Here is an 8,198-nt window from a genome sequence, read left to right as displayed (position 1 = left end):
TGTCACTTGCTATTGACTGACCTTCAATTGCAGATTTAGAGGCAGCTTCGATATTCGTTTTACAAACGTGTTTTTTTTCTAATACGAATCACATGCATGCCATTAAAAGAGCCATCTTTAGAGATCAGGATATTGATCATTTTTCTTGAGCATCTGAAGGGATGTGAGGGAGCTTCTCTTTCTGAACTGGCATGCCTAGAAAGTGGATGACCGTCGCGATACCGTTTGCCACTCAGCGTTGCCGAAGGAAACAAAAGTGGGAAGATTGAAATGTTTGGTATTTTCGGGAAATAAATGTCCATACTCGAGTTCTTCCTCCCAAAGCCTACGGCACCAACGGCGACCCCTGCTGGCCGAGAGAGCAAAAGCTTACAGCACCTGGTATTCCCAGGCGGTCTCCCATCCAAGTACTAACCAGGCCCGACCCTGCTTAGCTTCCGAGATCAGACGAGATCGGGCGTGTTCAGGGTGGTGTGGCCGTAAGCGAAAGCCGGGGCGCCGGACTCGCTACTTGAAGCTGTGTGGCGGGGGCGCCGTGCCCCCTGGGCGGGACTGAGGGATCGTTCATGTGCGATTCTTTGGAAAGGAGCCGCTTTCGAACTCAGTGCGTGCCTGGATGTTGGCGAATGTGCTCCCTTCAGTTGGCTTGCCCTGCTCTTGTCCCGCACTGGAGCAGGACAAACAAACTGCACGGAGGAGCACAAGGCAAGTCTTCACAAGACAGAAACCTCCAGTGCACAGCACTCTGAAAACATTTCGGGGCTGTCGCGTTTTATTTCGGCACATAAAGCGCACCGGCCCTACACGTCGGCCAGACGCGCGGCGCCTCCGCCCTCTTGTGGCCTTGCGGCGTCAGAGCAAGAGGCTCCTTCTCGCTGCCTTTCCGCTGTCCCGGCGGCCGGCGAGGAGGAAGCGCCGGGACGCTGTGCTGCAGAGCCCCGAGAGGGAACCTGGAGCGCACACTTTGTGGGGGGCGGGGGGCCGCGTTCGCGCCCTGCCCCGGTCTCTTGCGCGAGCACTAAATCTCACGGCGCCAGCCAGCGGCCAGGAGACAAGTACAATATCACGGGACAGGGGGCCTCATCATTGATTGTTACAGGTGAGACGGGGATTAGGAGGAGAGCCCGACTGATGGGTAACACCCCCGTGACTCTTTCTTGAGAGACGCCCTGGGATTTGGAATGGCCAAGGAGGGTCAGGACACCTCGGTTTTACGCCTCCCCCGAAGGACGGCGCCTGTTTGTGCAGCAGAGTGTCGCCATGAGGATGCTGGGGCATAAGAGAGCCACACAGCCCGCAGGGTGAGCGCTCCCTACTGGTCCCAGTCACCCCTCTCGCAGGAGCAGCAGCAGCAGCAGCAGCAGCAGCAGCAACCTGAGCTTTCCCGGGGGGAATCTCCCATCCGGGTGCCGGCCGGGCTCACACCTGCTGGGCTGCCGTGGGTGAGCCCAGTCGAGAGTCGCAGGGTGAGACCTAGTCACCGGGGATTACTCGGCTCTCAGCACTTGAAAAGACCGACGGAGGACTCGTTCCCGCCGGAGCTGAATGTGCCTGCGAGTGTCGTGTCGTCTTCTTCCCCCGCCCCGCTGTGCTTGCTGTATTGTCTTTGAAGCCGGCCCCCGAGACGAGGCGGGCTGTTCCTGTGCCCCAATTAACACTTTACAGGTGCCATTCCCCGGCATTGTGGCCATTGTCGGAGGTCACACGCGATAAGATGAGGTGGAGGAGAGCGGGGCGTGCCCAGCGCCAGACATTGAAGGAAGGGGGCTGTGCGAGGTGAGGTGAGGCGCGACACGCCGGAGCCCCGACGCTGCTAATGCGGAGCACTTGTTGAACTGGCATTGAAAGGACGTGTGCGCACGGAGCGAGCCTTCCCTGCGGCGGAGCGTGGAAACTTTCTCCCCCCGCTGCAGGAGCTGTGTGCGGTGCGGTGCAGCGGTGCCGAGGGAAAAGCACGGAAGGCAGCAGGCTCTGGAGAGCAGGTAAGAGACGGAGCCTTGGGGGCAGGCGAGCAGGCGCGTTTTTCGGAAATTGCTGAAGAGGCTCCGGTGTTTGTTCGGTGTGTGGCAGGCGCACGTCGCGAGCTTGCGTAGCGATCTGCCGGTCTGGTGATATGTAAATGAGGCCGAATTGCATCCCGGGACATGCTGCGATGGCGAAATGGCGACTGCAGATGTGTAGGAAACGGCGCGCTCGTTTTCTCGTTTTCCCCACACTTTTGAGTGTTGGTGTGGCGTGTGAGTGTGCGAAAGAGTGGGCCCAGCAGGAGGCGGTGGCGTGCAGGGCGAGGAGCTGGCCTAGGCTGCGAGTGCTGTGCTGTGGGTGCGGGCCGCTTGCAGGGGCCTGTACAACTCATACTTACCTGGCAGGGGAGATACCTTGATCAAGAAGGAGGTTCACCCAGGGCGAGGCTCGGCCATTGCACTCCGGCTGTGCTGACCCCTGCGAATTCCCCAAATGTGGGAATCTCGACTGCATAATTTCTGGTAGTGGGGGACTGCGTTCGCGCTCTCCCCTGGTGTGCTTGGTCCAATAACAGATGCGGCAGTGCAGGCGGCTTTGCTGTGTGCTGGGGAGCTGTGCTGGGCTTCCGCGCTCGGCAGTCCCCCCCCGTGAGCAGCACAACATGCTGGTGAAACCGCTTCATAGAGGGGGGTTATTAGAAAGATGCCCTGGGGTTATTCACGAGCACCGGCAGACGACATGGTACTCGTTTTAGTGCCCGTTACAGACATACGCTATGCTTTCTTGTTCTTAACTCGGTTTTTCCCTTTTTTTCTGCTCACTCTGAATCCATCCCTGCTCATTTTGTTGGAGAATCTGTGCTCAATGAATGAAATGGGTTATAAATGAATATATGTATATTTCTACGAAAAACGAGTTGTTTATTGACTGACCTTCAATTGCAGATTTAGAGGCAGCTTTGATATTCGTTTTACAAACGTGTTTTTTTCCTAATACGAATCACACGCATGCCATTAAAAGAGCCATCTTTAGAGATCAGGATATCGATCATTTTTCTTGAGCATCTGAAGGGATGTGAGGGAGCTTCTCTTTCTGAACTGGCATGCCTAGAAAGTGGACGACCGTCGCGATACCGTTTGCCAGTCAGCGTTGCCGAAGGAAACAAAAGTGGGAAGATTGAAATGTTTGGTATTTTCGGGAAATAAATGTCCATACTCGAGTTCTTCCTCCCAAAGCCTACGGCACCAACGGCGACCCCCGCTGGCCGAGAGAGCAAAAGCTTACAGCACCTGGTATTCCCAGGTGGTCTCCCATCCAAGTACTAACCAGGCCCGACCCTGCTTAGCTTCCGAGATCAGACGAGATCGGGCATGTTCAGGGTGGTGTGGCCGTAAGCGCAAGCCGGGGCGCCGGACTCGCTACTTGAAGCTGTGTGGCGGGGGCGCCGTGCCCCCTGGGCGGGACTGAGGGATCGTTCATGTGCGATTCTTTGGAAAGGAGCCGCTTTCGAACTCAGTGCGTGCCTGGATGTTGGCGAATGTGCTCCCTTCAGTTGGCTTGCCCTGCTCTTGTCCCGCACTGGAGCAGGACAAACAAACTGCACGGAGGAGCACAAGGCAAGTGTTCACAAGACAGAAACCTCCAGTGCACAGCACTCTGAAAACATTTCTGGGCTGTCGCGTTTTATTTCGGCACATAAAGCGCACCGGCCCTACACGTCGGCCAGACGCGCGGCGCCTCCGCCCTCTTGTGGCCTTGCGGCGTCAGAGCAAGAGGCTCCTTCTCGCTGCCTTTCCGCTGTCCCGGCGGCCGGCGAGGAGGAAGCGCCGGGACGCTGTGCTGCAGAGCCCCGAGAGGGAACCTGGAGCGCACACTTTGTGGGGGGCGGGGGGCCGCGTTCGCGCCCTGCCCCGGTCTCTTGCGCGAGCACTAAATCTCACGGCGCCAGCCAGCGGCCAGGAGACAAGTACAATATCACGGGACAGGGGGCCTCATCATTGATTGTTACAGGTGAGACGGGGATTAGGAGGAGAGCCCGACTGATGGGTAACACCCCCGTGACTCTTTCTTGAGAGACGCCCTGGGATTTGGAATGGCCAAGGAGGGTCAGGACACCTCGGTTTTACGCCTCCCCCGAAGGACGGCGCCTGTTTGTGCAGCAGAGTGTCGCCATGAGGATGCTGGGGCATAAGAGAGCCACACAGCCCGCAGGGTGAGCGCTCCCTACTGGTCCCAGTCACCCCTCTCGCAGGAGCAGCAGCAGCAACCTGAGCTTTCCCGGGGGGAATCTCCCATCCGGGTGCCGGCCGGGCTCACACCTGCTGGGCTGCCGTGGGTGAGCCCAGTCGAGAGTCGCAGGGTGAGACCTAGTCACCGGGGATTACTCGGCTCTCAGCACTTGAAAAGACCGACGGAGGACTCGTTCCCGCCGGAGCTGAATGTGCCTGCGAGTGTCGTGTCGTCTTCTTCCCCCGCCCCGCTGTGCTTGCTGTATTGTCTTTGAAGCCGGCCCCCGAGACGAGGCGGGCTGTTCCTGTGCCCCAATTAACACTTTACAGGTGCCATTCCCCGGCATTGTGGCCATTGTCGGAGGTCACACGCGATAAGATGAGGTGGAGGAGAGCGGGGCGTGCCCAGCGCCAGACATTGAAGGAAGGGGGCTGTGCGAGGTGAGGTGAGGCGCGACACGCCGGAGCCCCGACGCTGCTAATGCGGAGCACTTGTTGAACTGGCATTGAAAGGACGTGTGCGCACGGAGCGAGCCTTCCCTGCGGCGGAGCGTGGAAACTTTCTCCCCCCGCTGCAGGAGCTGTGTGCGGTGCGGTGCAGCGGTGCCGAGGGAAAAGCACGGAAGGCAGCAGGCTCTGGAGAGCAGGTAAGAGACGGAGCCTTGGGGGCAGGCGAGCAGGCGCGTTTTTCGGAAATTGCTGAAGAGGCTCCGGTGTTTGTTCGGTGTGTGGCAGGCGCACGTCGCGAGCTTGCGTAGCGATCTGCCGGTCTGGTGATATGTAAATGAGGCCGAATTGCATCCCGGGACATGCTGCGATGGCGAAATGGCGACTGCAGATGTGTAGGAAACGGCGCGCTCGTTTTCTCGTTTTCCCCACACTTTTGAGTGTTGGTGTGGCGTGTGAGTGTGCGAAAGAGTGGGCCCAGCAGGAGGCGGTGGCGTGCAGGGCGAGGAGCTGGCCTAGGCTGCGAGTGCTGTGCTGTGGGTGCGGGCCGCTTGCAGGGGCCTGTACAACTCATACTTACCTGGCAGGGGAGATACCTTGATCAGCCTGTAGGTGGAGTTGTTGGATTGTTTTCTTGTTTTGTGGAAGCAGTGTTTGTTTAGCAGTTTACGAAATGGCAACTTTTGGATCCCGCAAGAATGCTGTGCGTTTTGAGCTTTTGGATGACCTCTTCATGGATCGTATGCAGTTCAGCAGAAAAGTGTTGCAGAAGGAACTTGGCTTTGAACCTCGGCACTTGGATTTCATCTTCGCTCTCCCAGGTCAGAAAGCATTTGAGGTTGTATTTGCTACCTATCCTCTGTTTGAACAATGTGTGGATGTGTTTGAGGCAAAAAGAGGGAAAGTTCCTGCTCTTGAGAAGATCAACTTGCAGCCTTTGACACAGAGAGAGAGGAAAACCGTGCATGTTGTTATGTTCTCGGAACTGGCAAAGACGGAGGACATTCACACCTGGCTTAACCAGTACTGCACCGTCCACCATGGAACTGAGGTTAGAGATGTTGACGGTATAAAAACAGGAGCAAGGAAATTCGAGGTTCGCTTGCTACCGGACAATGTAAATGGAGGCTTAAGGCACCTGCCCTCTACAATCCGGCTGGGCGCCTGCAATGGCTATGTTTTTTATGTGGGACAACCAAAGGTGTGTCGGCGCTGTGGTGCTGTGGGACACCTGGCATCGTCCTGCACTGTGAAATGCTGCAAGACCTGTGGCAAACAGGGACATTTAGCCTCTGACTGTTCAATGCTGCCAAAGTGCAATTTATGTGGCTCGGAAGGACACGTTTTTAAGAACTGCCCTCACGCCTACGCCAATAAACTCAAAATGAGAAAGGATGAGGCAGTGCTTGTTTCAGCCAAACCGGCCCGAAAAGCCAAAGCAAACAACAAGTCAAACAAAGAACCCTTGTTGGACAAAGACTCTCAGCCTCCAGCCAGGATCAGTCCTGCTGTGGCTCCGGGGCCGGTGGAAGAGAGATCCACTACGCCCCCACAACCGCAGACTGCACCAGACAAGCACGAGGGTTTGAAAACCCCCGAGAACAGCGAGGACCCCTCCCCCACTCCTGCTCCTCAGAACGAGGGCCAGTGTGGGGCCCCCCGGTGGAGCGGGTCCAGCGAGGATACCCAGGATTCAGCGGAGCTGCTTTTCCCAGACTCTGCAAGTGCTACAGACGCCCTCCTCTCCTCCATCCAGTCCATCACGGAGGATCTGCAGCAGCTGGTGGGTGAGGGGGAAGAGGAGACTGGTGCATCGGCTGCACCCCTTTCCCCTCAGTGCTCCCAGGAGCTGGACGTGAGGAAAAGGAAAAATGACTCTGTTTTCTCCCCGAGCGAGGAGGAAGGAGAGCATGGTGAGGGGGACAGCTGGAACCCCTCCACCCCTCCCTCTACCCCCTTCCTTGAAACGGACTCCGTGAACGCTTTTACTGCTGCCACCCTGATGAAGGCTCTTTCAGAGGATGGCTGGCAGGAAATTGGTAAGAAGAAAAAGAAAAAGAAGAAGGTAACAGGTGAGACAGAAGAGAAATGTGTTTTGTAAAGACTGGTTCCACTTTCTTATGTAATATGGCTCTAAACATAATTTCTCTTAACACCAGAGGTATCAATGACAGAGTTAAATGTCAGTCTGTCTTTGATTACCTCCAGCAGAGAGAGGGAGATGTGTTGATGTTGCAGGAGTGTGCTTTAGCCTATCAAGAGAGGTATAAAAGCTTTGAAGATAGGTGGGATAAAGGGCTTTCTGTTTGGTCAGGGGACAATAACAACAGAGCCTCTGGCGTGGCCATTCTTTTCAAAGGATGGGCTTTCAAATTGAAAAGTATTCAGAGGGTCATAGATGGCAGGTTGCTGTGTGTGGATGTGGAATGGGGGACCGTTAACCTGCGGCTAATCAATGTGTATTGTCCTACTGACGTGGGAGGAAGGGTGGAGCTACTCAAGGCACTCTCTCCCCTATTGTTATGTAGCACAGACGTGATAGTGGGAGGGGATTTTAATTGTATCTTAGAGCACACAGACAGGCAGTCTAGCTCTCCGATAAAATTGGATTCCAGCTCACTGGCCCTGCAAAACTTAGTTCAAGACTTTAAACTCTCAGACACATATAGATGTATATATCCCACAACAGCAGGATATACATGGTCAGGGAGGAATAGCAGCTCCAGAATTGACTATTGCTTTGTCTCAGCGAGAGTGAAAGTTGTTGGGGTCACTCTTCAGCCTGTCTTCTTCTCAGATCATCAGGCTTTAGGGTGTAGAGTGGAACTCCAGGGCGGGACTGTCTTTGGCCCAGGCCTCTGGAAACTCAACACAAAGCTGCTAGAGAACGAGGGGGTAGTATCCCGCTACAAGGAGAAACTATCACAGTGGCTGTCCTTGCAGTGTCTGTACGGGTCAGTAGGAGAGTGGTGGGAGGAGGTGAAGGTGAGGACAAAGGCCTTTTTCATGGCTGAGGGAAGGAAGGCTGCTGCCAGACGGAGAGGAGTGCTAGCCAGGAAACAGAGGCAGCTGCAGCGTCTCTACACGATGCTGCACAGTGGCTTCGATGTGCTCGAGGATATCACTCTTTTAAAAAAGGACATCCGGAGCATAGCCGAAGAAAGTAGTCGAGGAGTGCTGTTAAGAAGCAGAGTGCAGTTCTTGGAAGAAAATGAGAAGTGTACTCGCTTCTTTTTCAGGAAAGTGGTAGGCTCCAAGTCAGTCATGGAAAGTGTAGTTGATGAGGAGGGACGAGAGAGAACAGAGCCGAGTGCTATCCTCTCCTGCACCGAGGCCTTCTACTCAAGACTGTACAGCTCTACAGAGGTAAAGGATGAAGAAATTCATTTTTTCACCTCAAAGCTAGAAAACGTTTTGAGTGAAGAAGATAGGGAAGTACTAGAGAGGGATTTGACAGTAGAAGAGCTGAGACAGGCTATGGAGAGCTTACAGAAGGGGAAAACTCCGGGTGCTGACGGGCTCCCTAAAGAATTTTATTGCACCTTTTGGGATCTGCTT

The 8,198-nt window shown here is 55.3% G+C and overlaps 3 non-coding genes across 3 annotated transcripts; 1 reads left to right on the top strand and 2 right to left on the bottom strand.

Annotated features, from left to right (window-relative positions):
* Positions 1–366: 366 nt before the first annotated feature.
* On the bottom strand, positions 367–485 carry LOC148841730 (5S ribosomal RNA). The gene has a single exon (XR_016093088.1). It is a non-coding gene; the product is annotated as a 5S ribosomal RNA (ribosomal RNA).
* A 1,869-nt stretch (positions 486–2,354) lies between these two features.
* Positions 2,355–2,518, top strand: LOC148841729 (U1 spliceosomal RNA). The gene has a single exon (XR_016091802.1). It is a non-coding gene; the product is annotated as a U1 spliceosomal RNA (small nuclear RNA).
* A 724-nt stretch (positions 2,519–3,242) lies between these two features.
* On the bottom strand, positions 3,243–3,361 carry LOC148841728 (5S ribosomal RNA). Its single transcript, XR_016093704.1, has one exon. It is a non-coding gene; the product is annotated as a 5S ribosomal RNA (ribosomal RNA).
* Positions 3,362–8,198: the final 4,837 nt, after the last annotated feature.

The sequence above is a fragment of the Atractosteus spatula genome, chromosome 1 (genome assembly GCF_055471065.1).
Source record: "Atractosteus spatula isolate fAtrSpa1 chromosome 1, fAtrSpa1.hap1, whole genome shotgun sequence".
Taxonomy (NCBI): domain Eukaryota; kingdom Metazoa; phylum Chordata; class Actinopteri; order Semionotiformes; family Lepisosteidae; genus Atractosteus; species Atractosteus spatula.
This window is presented reverse-complemented; position numbering and strand designations above follow the sequence as displayed.